At 45.1% G+C, this 20,924-nt stretch overlaps 1 protein-coding gene and 1 long non-coding RNA gene across 15 annotated transcripts in view; one reads left to right on the top strand and one right to left on the bottom strand.

The window, feature by feature from the left end:
- The window catches only part of mef2cb (myocyte enhancer factor 2cb), a 302,736-nt gene extending 293,559 nt beyond the window's left edge, over window positions 1–9,177 (bottom strand). For 10 of the 14 annotated variants that reach the window (XM_038805317.1, XM_038805306.1, XM_038805305.1 and 7 more), the window contains exons 1-2: window positions 3,971–4,168; window positions 3,522–3,616 (exon numbers count right to left, since the gene is read on the bottom strand). The gene's annotated coding sequence lies outside the window, so the exon portion shown is untranslated. Of the gene's footprint in view, window positions 1–1,423; window positions 1,615–3,521; window positions 3,617–3,970; window positions 4,170–4,468; window positions 4,636–9,003 lie in introns of those variants that run through there. The other 4 variants (XM_038805302.1, XM_038805303.1, XM_038805315.1 and 1 more) reach the window with 4 other exon arrangements.
- On the top strand, window positions 5,633–8,345 carry LOC119970532. The gene is made up of 2 exons (XR_005461640.1): window positions 5,633–6,261; window positions 7,945–8,345. It is a non-coding gene; the product is annotated as an uncharacterized LOC119970532 (long non-coding RNA).
- Window positions 9,178–20,924: the final 11,747 nt, after the last annotated feature.

Below are 20,924 nucleotides of genomic sequence, written 5' to 3'. Positions count from 1 at the left end.
CATTGAATAAATATCTTTACATATATATTAAAGTCCACATAACCACCTAATGCTAATATCAAAAAGACATGTTCGTAAGCCTATTGACTATATAAGGTTTAGTGAATTTCTTTCTTGATTAACTAAATTCAAAAACACATTTGCATGCTGGATACACGTGCTAAATGTGAGGGGGGTGGCCTTAAATGAAACGAATGGCCTTTTTTACGAGTCAGAGCAGACGTGGAGTAGTTGTTCTATTGCATACTTTTTAATGTAACCACCTGAACTCCATTTTATTATAAACCCCGAACTGAGTTGAATGTAAAAATGCAGGTGGCAGCAGGGAAGACTGGGTTATGAGTGTAGGTATGGGTGGGGGGGGGGGGGGGGGGGAGTCAAAGGTTTTCCATTTAGGGCAAACTAAATGGATAAAGAGAGGAAGCATCATAAAAATCAGCATGTAAACATTGTTTTAAGTATGAAGAATATGAAAGCAAATAGTAAAATATGAAAATATAAAGTGCTCCCAAAACAAATTGGGTTGCATGAATGTATAGGCAGATAATCTTGAAGATGCATCACTAAATCAACAGAAATTGCGTTCCCTATACTCCTCATTAACATCTTCCCTGTGCAACACTTCCACACCCAAAAAACTCTGCCAGCAAAAACAAATTGTAGTAGTAATTCCCTAGGCTGGCACGCCAGGAGTCCTGCCTACCTATGTACTGACACATAGACATCAGGAAATAGAAGTAACCTCAAAACCAAACATAGCGCCAAAGAATCGTTCTTCAAGTTTTAGTGACAAAATGATCACTCTACCTGGTCAAAATTCCCATAAGTTGGCTTTGCGCCAATACTGTGACCTTTGACATGTCTGATCATTTATGAATTTCGATTTCCCTTACTTTGTGTAGAAGATGTTTCTAATATCTATCTGTGTCTCACTGAAATATTGCAATGATTTGCGGTGGGCGTTTCAAAACGACGTGAACGTACAGTCTTAGAAATAAAGGGTTAAAGGGTTTGAAAAAGCTGGCTTTAAAAGTGTACATTACGACTGGCAATATGCTAATGTCACACTCCCCAGAAGAAGAAATACCATGTACAAAGGACCAATATCTTGTTCATTTGTGTTAACGTCAAATAGAGAACACGGCGCACACACTACAAGGTCAAAACATTTGGGTGTAATCAACAACACTACATATCACATGTCCCAAAGTAACAGGTTTCATCTTACAAACAATGCGCCCTAAACACGGGGGGAAAACTGAATATGGACAGCTGGTCGCAGCAGTTTGCATTGCCCCTGTCAAGATAGTGGAGCGAAGTGAAGTTTACAACCAACTCGCAAGTGGCAAAAGTATAGCAGAAATTCAAATACAACATTAAATATTTTGAAATTTATCCTACTTGATGTCGGAATTTCACTCACTTTCAAATCTTCCCTGAAAAGGTATTTTCCAAACGGAAGGTCTGCATGTGATTGATCCTTGGCTACACTTACTATCTCCCTGCTCTGGAGCTGATTAACGTGCCGCGCTCAAAGAGCAGGTTTGAATTTATTTGATCGACCACACTCGGTGGACTCCGCGGTTAGAAATCTGAACTCTGGTATATTTACTGCTGATAAAAATCACTAGATATCACTTGAAAACTCAGCGGCAGGGGGAAAGAGGTAAAACGACCAGTGCTCTCCCACAATCCTAAACCAGTCAAATGGATTATCAGTTTCATTCTTGAAAAGGGGCGGGATCAAATCTTCAGCATTTTCCTAAAAGAAATACCGTGCCACCAGACAAGACAGAAAACATGTTCACTCCTTTATAACGCATGGTTAACCAATACTGATTCTCATCGCAGGATCAACACGCTGGCTACATGCCTTTTCACCTTTCATTCACTCTATATAATAGATATCCATCGCCTCCATGTCTATATTGTGAGAGATTTGTCATATTTTGTTTTGATAATGTAATGTTGAGAATGACCTTGTCTGACAGCATGTTGGCACTATTTCTGTAACTTGGCGTACAATGTAATGCATTACAGCCATTAGTATGATACATTAAAAAATCTACAGGGACAGAAGAATAACTGGTCCATTCTACAATATGATTCTCCTAGCCTTGTTACGCTTGTAAAAAAAATGCCTTTTCTTACTAAATTATGGGGAAACGTTGACAAATTCATTACAATCTCGAGTTTTATCCGAGTCAAATGCTGTTGTTGCTGTTCTAATGCTATCACGAACCAAAAACCAAGGCAGTTATACAGCCTGAGTTAAGCCAATGTTCCTGTGCCCTCGCCATTAATTGCATGAAATGTGAGCACTTAGCATTTCAGGGAAAGACTGGGAGGTGGGGGGTGGATCGAAGTGGGATGATCTGGTGTCTATAAAACAAAATCGACTTAATCTAAAAGCATGCATTGATAAATCAAGTGAATGGAAAGGTAGCAAAGTTTTAAAAATAAACTTAGGTCAGGATGAAATTTGAAATTAAGGGATAGCTATGTGGGGTAAAATAAGAATAAGATTATCCGTAACTTGAAGAAAGAGTTACAAAATTAAATAAGGGTTGTCCACGATGATGAGTAAGACGTAGATGCACTAAGAGACTCAGATTTTGCATGGTTCAGTATATTGCGCAGCAGTGTGACTTGGAAAGCAGCTCCACACATTCCACTGTCTGAGCGTTTCCTACTGTGCCAGGACTCCGGCCCCCTCTCTGACAACAATCCTGTTATACCGAACAGCTACTTGGAAATTAAAACAAGCAGCTTCTCCCAGGCGGCGTGGAGTTCAAATTCTCTGGACAGCATCAACACAGGAAGTGCAAATCACTACAGATAAAGATTGGTCGTAATGGCAAAGTTGAGGAAATCGCAAATAAACAACCTCAGTCACAGATCCAACATAATTCAAGTAACATGACCCTCCTCGCCTTAGATGAAATGCAGAATGAAAGTGGCTCTTTGAGTGCACGGAAAGTATGTACAGCATCGCGTGTTCACTTCCAGAGTGAAACTGTCACCGTCCCAGCACTACAAACTATTAAATGTTAAACTATAACATCAGAAAAATCAGATATGATGTAATTTATACTCATTGCAATTGCATTACTCAGTAATGTGTAACTGTAAGTAGCAATGTTTGAAGTATTCAATGATCTATATCTATACTGTATCAGAGCTTCTCGACAATATCACTTCGAATAGGATTAAACCATTTCTAAATAAATTATAGTTACTGGCAGTCTCATTACGAGAGAGAAAGAAATCCCACCCAAAATATTAATCGCAGCTCGTAACAATATTACTGAAAGCACTGAATATAAAAGCGGTAAATTAAAAGTGAAAAAGAGCCATTGTCCATTCTCGCTTAGCATCGGTAGATACAGCATATTGTACACTAACTCCATTTTAGTCATTGTGTGATTTCTGTACTTTCACACGGACCGCACATGTCAAAACAGAATCCAGAAACAAGACAAAAGTCTACGCACAGTAGAATTGGGAAAAAAATCACTTACCGCACAAACCTCGACGATGCTGCGTCCTCGACCTCAATTTTCCCCCTCTTGAAGACGAATTAAAGTTACTTTAAAAGCTCCAACTTCTTTGACACCTTTGGATTAAAAGCAGAGCAAGAGGATCGACCATGTTACAAACACATAAGCCGGAGCAAAGCTCGTCATCATTCACCACCACAACAACACGTTTACGGGCCATGTGAACATTAAAGATTGAACAAAACCACGGCTGAAACAATGACAGAGAGTATTAACATTTAATTCCCTCCTCGGATTTGTACAACGTAAGTTTTAAAGGGGGGGCAGCCAATTTAAAGCACAGCAACATCCACAGGCCATAATTTGCTTGCCATATAGCTTCAAGCATTAAACAATTACTGGTGTAGTCTAGTCATTAAAACTGCGCTGCTGTGTTTTTTTGAAGAAAATAAGTTTCTATTTTTACTAACCAGTGAGATGAAGATAAATCGACTGAGGACTGAGATTTGTATACATTAATATTTTTTAAAAAGATAATACTTTAAAGACTGACATATAGAGAGCTATAGATAGAGCCATTTCGCAGTGAGTGAGAGAGAGAGAAAGCCCCTGCTCGGTTTAGTCAGTCTCCCTGTCTGTGTGTATCTGCTTCTATATTTAGCGGAGGAGCAGCTCCAGCGAGGAGGCGGGGCCGGCACTGAGCTCGCTCACGCGTCGGGTACGCAACGTCACTGGGCGGGCGGGTGCCCGCCAGCCCGCGCGTGGATACACCTCCACAGCGCCGCACGCAGCGCTTCCGCCTCGGCGCCCGCCTCGGAGCGTTGACCCGGTAACCGTCCGCGCCCGCTGACAAAAAGAGTTCCAGGCTGGTTTCCTGTTACTTGTGTGCCTCTGGGTGGTTGGGGCCGGCCAGGTAGAATTTATGCCCCGTTCTGGAATTGCAACCATTATTAATTTCATATCCATACCTATATTTAAAAAAAAAACAACTGGCAGACGTTGTCGTTGAATGCAAACGGACGCGGCTGGAGACTCGCTTTCCACAGGGTCTGTCTTGGGTTATCTGGGGATAGGGATGAAATGTTGCGCCTCTCCCGACACTGGAGCACGGTAAAGTTTTTTGGAGGGCCCAGGAAAGTGCGGCGTTTCGTCTTTTTATTTTAATGTGTAAACAAGATTGCCGTTGCCCGTTCAGGGGTAGCCGCCCCTGAACCCCCTCAGTGCCCGGATTCACCCCCCCCCCCCCCCCCCCCCATTGACGTCACAGCCCGGGCTGTCAAAGCGCGCGGAGCTGTCAATCAAGCCAAGTTGTTGCGAGCAGGCGACAAGTGGAGCAGCGCGCGGAGCTGGTGCTGCACCGCCGCCGCAACAGCTCCCAGTGCTTGTGAGCGAGAGAACAGTGGCGATTGGACTTAACACGTCATGGGCGATCAATCACAACACACTGTTACTTTTAATATCTCTGCAGCCAGCACAGATTAAACTTAAATGAAGCAGACTCGCTCCAGTTGATGAAAAGAGCCTGCCAGATGACGCAGAGGGGGAGGGAGGTGTAAGAAGTTACTGTCAAAAAATAACCATTTTATTTATTTTAGTCCTGAGCAACTTTTCGTGAGTCAGAGACCATGTCACCATTAGTTATCAATGGAGCAATTAAGAAAACGAAATAGTTCCGATTTAACACCCGCCAACGAACGACAGGATCCTGGAGGTCTTCCTCACTGACTTACTATTTTAACTGGCCCCATTGACCTGCATACCTTCGCTAAAGTGCTGAAAGAACATGGCACTGCACACTGACGTTTATTTTCAAAGCCCTTCTATTCCAATAATTGTCGAATTTAGTTTACTTCACTTCACTGGAAGACCCCCCCCCCCCCCCCCCCCCCCCGCCCCCCGAACAATGTCGTCAATCACATCTGATAATCCATGTTAAATTCAGTGATGCTCTGTAAAACATTCTTTCAGCCGCTTCTTTCAGCCTCCTCAAACTCAACTCGATTTACTTGTTTGTTTTATGGTGAACTGCATTGGAAGAACCACGCCAAAATGCAGCGATCACCCACTTTGCTTGTGAGCACGTCAGGTTTATAAATAGGGGTAAACAAAATAGTACGATATATGGTAAGAAAGCAGACAATGTCTTCCTTTTAAAGCTCAACGAAACTAATTTAAAATAATAATGGTCATCATCAGACAACACAACGTTTCTAAATATCATGCAATATTTAATTATATATGTGTATATATATGGAGAAAAAGGAAACGATTTGGCCACGCGCGGTTCGGAGTCAGTAAACATTTCTTATCGCTTATAAGGGTGCAATGTCAGGCGAGTAAATCAAAGGTACATTTTACATTTCGAGCCGAAGCTTGAAATTAACTTGCAGGACTGTTAACTGCGCCACAGCATTTAACGCGAATAAAGAAGCAATAAATAATGTTGAAGTTCAATCCTGGTATAAGCGTTTAATAGTTATATAACCTTCTGGAAAAAAAAAGCAGTCTACCACACATCCTGACAAACAGGATCCCATTTCTCTATAGTTCTTTGTATATCAGATGGCTAAATTAGAGAAGCTAGAAACAAATGGAAGGGCAGATGACACAAGTATTGACACTGGCTGCTGTGAAGATAAAAAAGACCTGGAGAAATCTATACTGAGGAAAAAAGTGAATTGCAGCATGATAGCCTGCATCCTTGAAGCATAAACAAATATACCAGGATCAATGGGAGGAAAAAACTTCACAGAAACTGAAGGTTGTTCTTTAGTTTGACCTAACATTCTAAGTCACTTTTTATAGTAGTTTAGAGTCATAGTCATAGAGGTCTACATCACAGAAAACACCCTTCGGCCCATCATGTCTGTTCCAGTCAAAAACAACCACCATTCCAATCCCATTTTACAGCAGTTGGCCCATAGCCTTGTGTGCCTTGGCATCACAAGTGCATATCTAACTACTTCTTAAATGTTTCGAGGCTCTCTGCCTCCACCGCCCTTTCAGGCCGTGAGTTCTAGACTCCCACCGCCCTCTGGGTGAAAAAGCTTTCTCTCATAGCCCTTCTAAACATCCTGCCTTAATGCTATGCTCCCTGGTTATTTATCCCTCCACCAAAAGGAAAAATTTCTGTTTTTGAAACTTTCACCAGACCAAGCACCACTGCTGTGTAGTCACTGAATAAGTCACTTCTAGCCAAACTGCACCAGATTCATGATAACTTCACTCGAGCTTTTGGGATTGTATCCCAGAGGATTGTAGATGCTCCATCGTTGAATACATTTAAGGTTGGGACGGAGATTTTTGGTCTAAGGGAATGAAGGCATAAGGGAACCAGGAGGAAAAGTGGATTTGAAAGTCATGATTGGACTGAATGGTGGAGCAGGCTTGACGGGCCATGCAGTCTACTGATTCTATGTCTTGTGTTCTTGCGTATTCAACCAGTACACCCCTTTTCCTTTAATATTGAACCCAATAGCTTGGCATTGATTTACAAAGCCACCGATTTCTGGTGATGGAATCTCATCCAAAGTTTGTAAATAGATTTTAAGCATATTTTGCAAATCATGTTTTGCAATTCTAACCATTTCTGTAAGGAAAAATAAACCAGTTGACTCTGTGGGACACATTTGTATTCTGTTGACATGCAAAGGGATGCAAATACAAAAGCCCTACATTTGTAATAGTATTGTATAACCCTATAGTAAAGTGTGTGTGGGAGGTCAAATGAGTTTGCAAACTGCCTTTGGTATTGCTTATTTCTACTTATGTTATTGCTATTATTTATTTTATTAGTCATAGAGTTATATAATGATTTGGCTACTTTGTAACCAAACTCAAAATCGCATGATAAATTCAGACCATCTGATTTTACTGTTTCAAAAGTAGCCTGCCCAAAGAGAAAGAAGAAAATATCTCAAAGAATAAGCAAATGCCTATTGCAATAATAAAGACCCATCACATTTATTATTACTTTATGGTAACATTTTTGTAAAAGATTAGATATGAAGTCAGAAATTAGTTTCAGATTTGCAACATCAGTGTTTCATTTGAAGCATTTCGGAAGTTCATAGATTTGAACTCAGTTTATAGAAATCAATGAGGCAGATTGAAATATTTATGGTTTTCATGTGACTTCATAATCAAGTTGATTGGCTGAAGGGGAAATAATCTAGTCTTCTTAAATCTGCTCAATTCAAAGCAAATTCTGTCTTCATGTACACCATCCAGTCGTTTCTGTTTACCCCACCTCAATTATTGACCTTGCATGCAATGTTAAAGTCCATGTAAAATACAAGTGTTTGCATTCTAATCTCAATGACGGTTAAATTCCAATGACTGAATTGTAATGTTCCTTCCACATCTGTCCTAAATTTCAATTCTAAAGTAGTTATTATTCGATGTTGCAATGTAACTCAATGAAGTATCAATTTCTTATTTGCAGTGAGTCTACAGAACCTGGCGTTGCTGAAACCTACATTAGAAGCATGACCTAGAGGACAGCTGTAAATTATGTATGTCAAAGTCAAGATTATGTCGACCAGTTTTTGGAATTCGGACTATATCTGATCGACTTAAACAAATCACTGGCGATATCTTAACTGTTTCCATTTAATGAAATTAATCTTCTGTACTAATAAATGAAAAGGGTAATTTGATAAAAACAGCAAAACACAAGTTTTGAATGTACTGCTAAGGCATCTACATATGATAACCAGCTGTTGGATTTACTCAAATCATAGATTAATATCAATATTGAGCCATGTTTCTCTGTGCATCTGTTACAACTGATTTAACTATGAAAATCAAAGTTTGCATTGACAGAAATTATATTCAATAGAGATATCTGGTATTAAATGCGTGTTTGTTATTTCAAAGCTGGTTGTATATAACACTGGCCTTATCTTAGGAGTAGGTTAGCAAGGTGTTAAAGGTCTGTGGTGGCAGCATAAAACAAGTTGTGGCTTTATACAGCACTGAAACTCTTTTTATTGAGTTAATACTTCAGATAATTCCATACTTAGTGCGCTGATAACAACAAAAGGAAGATTTACCCAGATGCTTAAGAAGAAATAACGATCAATTATAGCTAGTAAAATATAGTTGACTCTTAGAATACAAGCATATCAAAATTATTTATTTTAATAGAAGTCTAATTTAAACGTATTGCCATTTAATTAAAGGCATCTCAGTTTTGCCTTAAATATAATGCTCGCTTGTTTCACTTAGAAACATATTAGACAGTTTTCAAACTCTCCTTGGTTCACTATGCACAACAATAGGCAAAACCTTCAAACTTTTAAGTATTTGTACTTTACTATAGTATAATAACCACTTATGCCATATTACTTTTTGAAATAAAAATACTATTTAGGAACATTTCACTTATTAGATAGGCTACAACTGTTTTCTTTGCTTTTAGGTAAAGCTTCTCACAAATGTTGCTTTGGAGGCTGAACATGTAAATTTTGATGTTTTGTTACTTTTTGGTCCAAAAACTCACCAATGTCCTCTTTCCTTCTTTCTATGCTCTGCAGCACCTGCTGCAGGCTCGGATGATCAAAGGCTGCAGGTAAAAACAAAATCCTGAAGTAAAAGCCAGACCAGCTGGCTTTGAAGAGAAACCCCCCTCTTCGGGATGAGCTTGCTTCGGTCTGTTTCCACACTGAAGACAGTCTTTTTCCCCTTTCGATGTTGACCTATGGTTGCATGATGCTTTGCACAAGTGGCTGGTTGCCCTGTGTCCACCTGTTTCTGTCACTCTGGGGTAAATTTAGCCCTGGAAGGTATCACTAACAGTCAGACCTTTGTCAGCTCTGGCAAGAGAAATCAAACTAGTGCCCAAGTAAGCATGAACAGGGTTTAGATGGAAAAATGAAATCTGGAGTCTTATGCAAAAATCATGTATTTTGCCAATTAAATTACTTACATATGGCAGAAAGTAATGTTTTACTTCTAACTGAAAATTATTCTTACAGTGGTAAACTATATTTAGCAGTTAATATATTGCAATTTTTAGGTTGACGTAAGGTAACATTGCTTGCTAAGTTGGATTAGTTGCACAAGTAAAAACTTCACTGTCATAGTTCTTCCAATTTTTTTAAACATGGAAAGTTTAGTCTTCAGGGTATTAACTGTTAGTCTGTTGCAGGAAACTAATTGAAATTCATAATTCTCTGTCACTAGTATCAAGGAAAGTGTTAAAGCATTAACCCAAGTAGAAAGTAATATACCAAATCGACTGTAAGTATATTTGATGATGTTTAAACTCGACAGTTTGTATTTTGTAAAGAAGTAGATTAAGGAGTAACCATTCAATAGTGATACAAGTGAAATTTGGATAAACCCTGAGTTACATTATTTATGATACAGATAAATAAGCTATGCCAAATCTACTGTTTTAAATTCTAAAAATAGAATGTTTGGCTTATGAAAGAGAAATATTGGGCGCGATCTATCCAAAAAATAATCAGAGTCAGTTCTAGGCGGGGTTAGCAGTATTGTTCCCAGCGTTTCTAGTGCAGTGGAGCTCTTCAGTGCACAAAAAGATTGGGACCCCATTTTTAAATGGCACCCCAATCTCTCAACCCTCCGACGCGACCCCAGATTCCCCCAATGACCCAGTTCACCTGTAAGGGAACCAGGGACCGCACCTCACATCGGAAGGGAACCCCTGGGCCTGATGTGGGCAAAATGCCAGCCTGGCACCCTGGCAGTGGAACTTGGCACCCTGGCAGTGCCACATGGATGCCTGCCTGGCATTGCCAAGGTACCCAGATGGCACCAGCAGTGACATGGTGCTACCCTGCCCAGAGACCGACCATCCTGGATTCTCTGATCACCTGGGAGACCCCCCCCACAAAGTGCCGGTACGCCTGGTCCATATTTGTGGAACCAGTCCTAATCGGCTGGGGTCCCCTCAGTGAAGACGATAGATGCTGGGTGGCTGACTAAGTAGGTTTTTAAACTCACTTACCAGTGCAAGACAAGGTCTTGCCCATTTTGGATGGGATCTATATGATTCTATGATCTGGTTAGATCTCACGAGAATCATAGAATCATATAATCCCTACAATGCAGAAGGAGGCCATTTGGCCCATTGAGTCTACACCAATCCTCTGAAAATGCACCCTACCTAGGCCCAAACCCCACATTATCCTACCTAGAGCCAATTTAGCATAGCCAATCCACCTAACCTGCACATTTTTGGACTGTGGGAGGAAACCGGAGCACCCGGAGGAAACCTACCCCAACATGGGGAGCAAGTGCAAAGTCCACACAGCCTGATGTCAGAATCGAACCTTGGTCCCTGGTTCTGTAAGGCAGTGGTGCTATCTCGGTGTTGCTCGTTCTGGGTGAGTGTGCTTAACACTCAATTTGGCTCTGTTTTGTTCCTTAGCTCTAGAGTCGCCAGGTACTGCCACAAGTTTCAAGTTTAAAGCAATAAATTCATACACCAGTTAGTAAGTTCAACAAGACACGTTTATTATATTACAGTAATCTACTAATCATGCATATAAAACTATAAGACTAGGCTAATCCTACCACTAATAGGCCAAATACTTATCTGGATAAGGGGACTGGCGGATCAGGGAACAACGGCCGCTAGCTTTGTCCTGGGTCCGCAGGCTTCCAGTAGTTATGGACTAAAGGGAGTCAGGAGTGTCTACTCTCGTAGCGTGCATTGTATGACACGTGATGGCGGCTACTGTCCAGACCTCTCCTCCTCAAGGTTCTTCTGCTGCAACGGTGTTCTGCTGGGAGGGCTGGCTGGTCAAGGAGAGGCTGGCAGAGAGAGAGAGCTGGGGTCGGGGTCTCTGTCTTATACCTCTCTCAGGGTCTCGCGCCCACCTGGGCGGACCCTCTATACACTTGCAATCGATTGGGTCTCTTCCCAATCGATTGATTTGAATTCCCCAATAACGGGGCAGTCCCTCGATCACTGGGCGGTTCTTGGGACTTATTATTTTGGACTTCTCTTGGCGCCGAGAAGTCTGGCCTTCTATTCAATGTATCGATTTGCGTTAACTTGTTTCCATTGTACCTGGGAATCACCCGGTATCGCCTCATTAGTATGCTAACTTGTTTTCTTTCACAGTGCTGTCTGGTTTCTGCAGCAGTCAGAACTGATTTCTGCAGCAGTCAGAATACACTAGCACTTTTGCAAGCTGCTTGCTTTTGCAACATGTCCATTTTCCCTGCATTCCTTGTAATCCTCCATTTTGTGTTGGGCAGTGGCCACCCCAGGTGGCTACACTGGGAGGCGCAACAGCCTTCGGGAATCTCACGGGAGGCCTCTCCTGGGATCTACCAGCCACGTCCCATCCTGATTCCAGCAGGATACGGCCAGTAAATCGTGCCAATACGTCAATGAAGAAAGAAAAACGATGTGTTATCAGATTTTCCCTTTTAAATTCTCCTAAACACAGTGATGTTTCTTGTTTTGTATTTCCACAGTAGGAAGTAAAATGCTTCTAAGATACTATTACATTTAATGACTTTATAATATTACAAGATTAACAATGAAACATGTATCATTTATGAATAGCAGCAATAAGGCTACCTGCAAGGTGCAAAGAATAATAATAAATAACAATAAATAATACCATGAATGGTGTTATGAATTATCATCTAGCGCTTTCAGCTCTCAAACTGAAGAATACGAAAGTGAACTTTGAACCAGATTACTCGTATGTCTCTGTTAATCTGTCTACATTTGAAGGCACTGTAGCACCTCTGCAATTTCAGAGTTCTTAATGCAACTGAGTGCACTATTATTAAACCGTGTGTCAAGAGCAGTTTTGTGTTCCATAGTCATGTTCATCAAGAACCAATCTATTACTGGACAAGCCCATTTCTATGTGACATCAAAATCAAACCCCATAATCTGTGGAAATGGAATGATGATATTTTATGTCCATAAGTAACAATTATACTACAGCAAACCTCACATCAATATAGCAATAACATCATTCTGGCAAGCACGGTGGCCATTACCAGTTCTGTGGTGCTCATGTCCAGCCAGTGCAAATACAATGATCTCATCAGTGCCTTTACCATTCAGAAGTTTTATTTTGAAGACTGCTACTCTGACAATGTCTCCTTTGTACTTTTAAATGTATAAACAATGCTGTTTTAAAAATTGCCCAACTCCCTCCTTTGTGTTCAATTTTAGGTCACAAAAATCCAGACACCTACGTTAATGCAACCTAAAATTAGAATTATTTGACACGGTCAATTGCCTTTGTCATAATATTATTTGGTGACAGACGCTGGTAATATTGGCTCTTAACATTTCATCATAGTTTATTTCATCATTCATTGAAATTAATATTAATTTAGTAATAATTGGACAAATTTTGTATTCAAATCATGTATGCACTATATGAAAAGGGAAATAACTAAACAAAGATTTTTATGCAGACACAAGAATATTTTCACATAGTTATGCTGCAGGAGCTGAGGTATGGAAGCTGTTGTTCGCAGTCTGTCATCGGGCTGGCAAATAAACCAAGCAATATTATTGGCAGCGCTAAAGAACAAGCAATACAAGTATTACGTCTCCCTGAGCAAGTAATTCAAATGTATAATATTCAAATCTGCCGGATAGAGGAAATATGCTTCAAAGGACACTCAAATAAAAATGTCTCACATCCCTAGAGTTTATCATCCCCTGTTCCAGCATGACCGCATTAGAGAAAACAGTGAAAAAGTATGCAAGACACCCGCATCTTAAGCCAAATTCTGCTGGCAATATTATATTTACATGTTGCCTTTCTGTTTAACCCAGAGTTGAGATTCAAACACTGTGGGTGGTGTTTGATGGAGGTGACGGGGGTCTCGCCTGCCAGCTGGGGAGCTGATGAGAAACCTGCTCACTTTTTTTAGGGATGGCCCATTCTATTAAATGACAGTCAGGCACTTGCCTTGGCAATTGGTGGACCTTCTGCAGGATCAAGGATCCCGGGGGTAGAAGATTTGCCTGCCGAGAGTTGCCAGACAGTCAGAGGCCAGCAGATCTATTGAACGGCAGTGGCTAATGCCAGTATAACATCTACTCGAGGCTCAGGATCGCAAGCCACATGTGAATGATGGTGGGATGAGGGTTATGGGAGTGCAGGGAGGGGGAACAGCATCAAGGGCTGTTACCATTTTATCAATATATTTTGGTGGGGATGTGTGTGCCACTGGCCGGGCCAGCATTTGTTGCCAATCCCTGAGGGCGTTGCTGTGGGTCTGGAGTCACGTGTCGGCCAGACCAGGTAAGGATGGCATATTTTCTTCCCTAATGGGCATTAGTGAACCAGATGGGGTTTTACGATGATTGGCAATAGTTTCATGGTCATCATTAAACTTATAATTCCAGATTTTTATTGAATTCAATTTCCACTATCTGCCCTGGTGGGATTCGAACCCTTGTCCCCAGAGCATTACCCTGGGTCTCTGGATTACACGTCTATTGACAATAGCCATGATGTGGAGATGCCGGCGTTGGACTGGGGTGAGCACAGTAAGAAGTCTTACAACACCAGGTTAAAGTCTAACAGGTTTGTTTCAAACACGAGCTTTCGGAGCACGGCTCCTTCTTCAGGTGAATGGAAAGCCTTTCCATTCACCTGAAGAAGGAGCCGTGCTCCGAAAGCTCGTGTTTGAAACAAACCTGTTGGACTTTAACCTGGTGTTGTAAGACTTCTTACTGTATTGACAATAGCACTGTACCACTGCCTTCCCTAACTCTTCGTTCACCATTTGCACCATTGGAGCAGCAACTTTAAAAGTAAGCTTTTAATAACATCTCAGTCACAGCTGAATTCTGAATTCCCAACTCAAGGGCAATAGGACTTGACAAAAAAAAGCAGTGTGGTGATCATTACATCTTGTCGCTCTCCACTTCATATTGCCAAAAGACCAAAGAATCCCTACAGTGCAGAAGGAGGCCATTCGAGTCTGCACCAACCCTTTGAAAGAGCCCCACCCTATCCCAGTAACCCCACCTAACCTTTTGGATACTAAGGGGGAATTTAGCATGGCCAATCCACCCAATCTGCACATCTTTGGACTGTGGAAGGAAACTGGAGCACCAAAGGAAACCCACGCAGACACGGGGACAAAGTGCAAACTCCACACAGTCACCCGAGGCCGGAATTGAACCCAGGTCCTTGGTACTGTGAGGCAGAAGTGCTAACCACTGTGCCACCGCAAGTATGGTCTTTTCACATTAAAATGTACTGTGAGGCATTGCAGTTCATAAGGATTAATTCCTATTGAACACCCACTGTACAATGGTTTTTAAAAATCCTGCCGACTCCATAAGAAGTCTTCAGGATTTTAAAAAAGCAATGCAAAGAGGGTGTTCAAGGACTATTTCAGGGACTTTCCCAAGAGGATAGGGCTAGTACAAAAGAACAATATGTAGGTGAATATGGAGGGGGTGTTCACAGATTCCCACCTGAGATGTTTCTGCCTTCATAAGAAAGATATTCAGAAGAAGGGGCATTAAGATAAGTGTTGTCAGATCTACACCTGGGCCAATTCAGATTGAAGGATCTCAGTGGGGCACGCAGTAAGGTATGAGAGTTTTGACAAAGTAATGTTCCTTTAAAACCTGCCAATCACAAACCATCTTCGTATCTGGAGATCTTCTAATTGATGTGTTCCAACAGGCCTGAAGTTCACATGAATTCCCATCCCAGTATCAAGGACAGTCAGCGTGAGGCCCACTATCTCTTGACAAAACAGTAACAGGCCTTCAGCAGTGGAAGACCCGCCTACCAAGAGTTGACGGCCTTGGATCAAGGAGGAACTGATGTACCATCAATTGGATTCAAGACACGATTAGGATCCGAACTGTGGCTTTAATCAGCTACTTGTTAGCCCGGTGGTCGACTACAGAGTAAGGCCAACTGCCGGGAACTCTGGGTACTTATACCCCACCTCGGAGGCGGGGTCTACTTGCCTCTCGACCAATTGGTGAGCAGTCACATGACTAGTCCTAGCCAATCGGACAAGAGGCACATGACCAGCCAGAGCCAATGGGAAACCCATGCTCTGCACCAATGGCAGTGCTCACATTCATACCACCACATTCACCCCTTGTGGAGAAAGAAGGCGAGGGGGGGGGGTAAGTGGAAGAGAGAAGGGGGGGTCCGAGGACTGGTGATATGAGCAGCGAAAATCGAGAAAGGCAGGCTGCCTACTGGCTCGTGGCAAAAAAAACAATACTACTACTACTTAAGGTGTAACGGAATAACAACAAAGTCCAAAGTGTCCCATGGCCACATCAGATGGACACGATCAGCCTGTCGGGTGCCCGTGGTGTTCTAGAGGACCGTCGCAGTGGAGCTGGTGACGTCGGGCCAATGGTCGTCCTTGCCTCCGGGAGCGTCGGTCGTAGATGTGTCTCCGTACCACGGGCTGATGGTGGAGACGCTGTAATCGGGGGAGAGGGGTCATGTGCGCTGGGTCGTGGGGACGCGGGAGGCGCTGGGGAGAATTGGGGTTGGGGGGAGGTGTTGATGTAGGGGGAGAAGGCCGCACGCCGGCAGGTGCCAGGTCTCGAAGCGAGACCGTATCCTGCCGACCGTCGGGATACTCCACGTAGGCATATTGCGGGTTGGTGTGGAGTAACTGGACTCGCTCAACCAACGGGTCAGGCTTGTACACCCGCACATGCTTCCGGAGCAAGATGGGCCTGAGGGTGGCCAGCCAGGTCGGGAGAGGGGATCCTGAGGACAACTTCCTGGGGAAAACAAGAAGACGTTCATGAGGTGTTTGATTAGTGGTAGTACAGAGGAGAGACCGGATTGAATGCAGAGCGTCGGGAATGACTTCTTACCAACGGAAATAGGGAGATCTCTGGATTGTAGGGCCAGCAGGATGGTCTTCCAAATGGTGCTATTCTCCCGCTCGACCTGACCGTTACCCCGGGGGTTATAACTGGTCGTCCTGCTAGAGGCTATGCCCCTGCTGAGCAGGAACTGACACAGTTTGTCACTCATAAAGGAGGACCCCTGGTCGCCGTGGATGTACGCGGGGTAACCGAACAGGGAGAAGATGGATAGGAGGGCCTTTATGACGGTTGTTGTGGTCATGTCGGGACAGGGAATGGCAAAAAGGAAGCGGGAGTATTCGTCGATAACATTCAAGAAATATGTGTTACGGTTGTTGGAGGGGAGGGGACCCTTGAAGTCTATACTGAGACGTTCAAAGGGGCGGGATGCCTTGATCAGATGCGCTCCTTCGGGGCGGTAGAAGTGCGGTTTGCACTCGGCGCAGACGTGGCAGTCCCTGGTGACTGTCCTGACTTCCTCGACGGAGTAGGGCATGTTGCGGGTCTTAATAAAATGGTAGAAACGGGTAACCCTGGATGGCAGAGGTCCATGTGGAGGGAGCGGAGGCGGTCAATCTGCGCGCTGGCGCACGTACATCGGAAGGGAAGGCAAGGATAGGGCATCGGAAGGCTCGTTGAGCTTCCCAGGACGATACAAGATATCGTAGTTGTATGTGGACAACTCGATCCGCCACCGCAAGATCTTGTCGTTCTTGATCTTGCCCCTCTGTGCATTGTCGAACATGAAAGCTACTGACCGTTGGTCTGTGAGGAGGGTAAACCTCCTGCCGGCCAGATAGTGCCTCCAATGTCGCACAGCTTCAACTGTGGCCTGTGCCTCCTTTTCCACCGAGGAATGGCGGATTTCGGAGGCTAAAGGCCTGGCGGGCCTCCATCGACAGGGGAAAGGAGGTGGACTGGATGAGGGGGCGGGCTTTGTCGGCGTAGTTGGGGACCCACTGGGCATAATACGAGAAGAAGCCCAGGCAGCGTTTGAGGGATTTGAGGGAATTGGGGAGGGGAAGTTCCATCAGGGGGCGCGTTCGTTCGGGATCGGGGCCTATCGCTCTGTTACGCACTACGTAGCCAAGGATGGCTAGACGGTCGGTGCTAAACACGCACTTATCCTTATTGTAAGTTAAATTAAGGAGTTTTGCGGTTCGGAGGAATTTTTGGAGGTTGATGTCGTGGTCCTGCTGGTCGTGGCCGCAGATGGTGATATTATCGAGACACGGGAAGGTGGCCCGTAAACCGTGCTTGTCGACCATTCGTTCCATCTCCCATTGGAAGACCGAGACTCCATTTGTGACACCGAATGGAACCCTGAGGAAGTGGTAGAGATGCCCATCTGCCTCAAACGCGGTGTACTTTCGGTCACTCGCGCGGATGGGGAGCTGGTGGTAGGCGGACTTAAGGTCCACCGTGGAGAAGACTTTGTACTTCGCGATCCTGTTAACCACGTCGGAAATAGGGGGGAGAGGATACACGTCCAGCTGCGTAAACCTGTTGATGGTCTGACTGTAATCAATGACCAACCGGTTTTTCTCCCCAGTCCGAACTACCAGCACTTGGGCTCACCAGGGACTGTTGCTGGCCTCCATAACTCCTTCCTTAAGGTGCCTGTGGACCTCGGACCCGATAAAGGTCCGGTCCTGGGCACTGTGTCGTCTGCTCCTCATGGCGACAGGTTTACAATCTGGGGTGAGATTAGCAAACAAGGAAGGGGGGTCCACTTTGAGGGACGCGAGGCTGCAAACAGTAAGAGGAGGAATAGGGCTGCCGAATTGAAAGGTCAAGCTCTGCAGGTTGCACTGGAAATCCAGGCCCAAGAGTGCCGGAGCGCATAGGCGGGGGAGGATGAGGAGTTTGAAGTTTTTGAAGACCCTCCCCTGGACCGTGAGGTCCGCTATGCAGCACCCGGTGATTTGGACGGAGTGCGAACCCGAGGCCAATTCAATCTTATGCTTAACTGGGTGGATGGGGAGCGCGCAGCGTCTTACCGTGTTGGGGTGGACGAAACTTTCCATGCTCCTGGAGTCCAGCAGGCACCTCGTTTTGTGTCCGTTGAGCTGAACCGTTGTCGTAGTCTTGCCGAGCGAGCGTGGTCGTGACTGGTCGAGCTTGATGGAAGCAAGTCATGGTGAGAGTTCCAGATCATCCTCAGTGGCAGAGTAATCGCTTGCAGGGCGTTCCGTGTTGGCCCAAGATGGCGGCGCCCAGGACACGCACGTGGAGTCAGGGTCCCAAGATGGCGGCGCCCAGGACCCGCACGTGGAGCCGGGGCCCCAAGATGGCGGCGCCCATGGCCCGCACATGGCGTCCGGGGTCCAAGATGGCGGTGCCCATGGGAACCTCGTGGCGGCTGGGGGCAGTGTCAGCGGCATCTGCGGGCCAGTCGGGCGGCTGGGAGCAAGGGTCGGGAGGACCGTGGGGCCGTTGCGGGGGCCGGGAGGTGGGCCGGAGAGGTTGGTGCACAGCGTGGGGCCCTAGGGGGGCCCGGGGGGGGGGGGGGGGGGATCCATGGTCGCTGCGCGGAACACCAGCGACCGACTTGGTCTGGCAGACCACCACGTGGTGGCCCTTCTTCCCGCAGCTCTTGCACAGAGTGGAGCGGGCCGGGCAGCGCAGGCGGGGGTGCTTGGAGAGACCACAAAAATAGCAACGGGGCCCCGCTAGTTTGTCGGAGCGACCTGTAGCGCAGGCTTGCGGGGGGTCTGGGTCCACGGAGGAAGGGGGTTGCGCATGCCATGAAGTCCAGGGGGTTGCTGCGCGGTCGGGGGCGTATGCGCAGGCGTTCAGGTCAGCAACCTCCAGGGAGGTTGCAAGAGTCCGTGCCTCAGCTAGGCTGAGGGTGTTCTTTTCCAGCAATTGTTGGCGGATAGAAGGGGACTGCATGCCAGCAACGTAAGCGTCTCTGATTAAAAGTTCCATGTGCTCAGTCGCCAAAACTTGGAGACACGCGCACGTTCTCCCTAGAGCTGCGAGGGCCTGGTAAAACTCGTCGAGTGACTCACCAGGGAACTGTTGTCTAGTCGTCAGGAGATGCCATGCGTATACTTCGTTGACCGGCCGGAGAAAATGTCCTTTGAGAATCTCCATGGCCGCATCATAATCGCTTTCGTCCTCAATCATAGAGTAGATCGCTGTGCCCACGCATGAGTGGAGGATGTGGAGTTTCTGCTCCTTGGTGGGCTTGCCGGCTGCAGTCGTCAGGTAGCTATTAAAACACGCCTGCCAGTGTTTAAAGATTGCAGACGCATTTGCAGCATGCGGGCTGGTGCGGAGGCAGTCAGGCCTGATGCGAAGCTCCATTCCAAAATTCTAGCTGATTAAATTGATGTACCAGCAATTGGATTCAAGACACGATTAGGATCCGAACTGTTGCTTTAATCAGCTGGTTGTTAGCCCGGTGGTCGACTACAGAGTAAGGCCGACCGCCGGGAACTCTGGGTACTTATACCCCGCCTCCTTGCCTCTCGACCAATTGGTGAGCAGTCACATGACTAGTCCCAGCCAATTGGACGAGAGGCACATGACCAGCCAGAGCCAATGGGAAACCCATGCTCTGAACCAATGGCAGTGCTCACATTCATACCACCACAGGAACCCAGGCACAAGTGGGAAGGGGGTGACATTTCCTGTTACTGGGTCAAAAGCCAGGCACTTAGAAATGATGGACTTCACTCCCTGTCATCCCCAGATGCCCACAACCAAACACAGGAGGATTTATTTGCCGTGCTCCTTGCGTGGAGAAGCACCCTCCTCGCTACTGTGTTAATACCAGAGCTGGCAGGATGAGGCCTTTAAATGGGCATAATTGCCTCAATTGGTGCAGAATATGAAGGCTGTTGAACATGGCACAGCGGAAGCGTGCTGGGCCCACAACCCAGAGGTTGAAGAATCAAAACCATTGTCTGCTGTTTACATTTTCCATTACAGTAAAAAGACCTTACTGTCATGGATTTGATAGGGGTAGGGGCAGGATAATGGTGGCGTCCCCGTCCGCTACACTCCCACCTGATTAAAACCCCCACCACCAAACTCACCGCAGGGAAGGGCGCAAGTTAACTCTGTTTCCCTCTTCACAGACGCAGCCCGTGTATTTCCAGCATTTGTGTTTTTATTTCGGGTTTACAGCATCAACAGTATTTTGATTCAATCTTTTTTTTGTTAATACTGCTCTGAATGCGAAAAGTAACCTCTGCTCTTGGTTTCTAGTTTTGTCTCAGTACAGCTACAATGATGAGCTGTTCATGTCATTGTAGATTAGCTCCTTTGTTATATAACAGACTATTTAAACAACCAGCTAAACAACACACCCTTGTGCGCCTTGTGTCCTGTACTGTCCTTGATTTCCACAGGAATCAAATGCATGTGGACAGGAAACCAGTGTCATGATAAATTGGAAATAATCACAGAATGACAAGTGAGAAAAATAACTAGTTGAAATGAAAGTTCTCTGCAATGAGACCACTCACCGTTCATGAGGAGAGGGCCCTGGAACTGGCAGGTGGACCCGAGGACCGGGAGGTTGCCGATGCAGAGGTCGGGTGCGCACCACCAAGTGAGACACCCCCCCACGGCCCGCCCTCATT

This window comes from Scyliorhinus canicula, chromosome 8 (genome assembly GCF_902713615.1).
Source record: "Scyliorhinus canicula chromosome 8, sScyCan1.1, whole genome shotgun sequence".
NCBI classification, from domain to species: domain Eukaryota; kingdom Metazoa; phylum Chordata; class Chondrichthyes; order Carcharhiniformes; family Scyliorhinidae; genus Scyliorhinus; species Scyliorhinus canicula.
The sequence above is the reverse complement of the archived record's forward strand: the minus strand, read 5'-3'. Positions and strand labels throughout refer to the sequence as shown.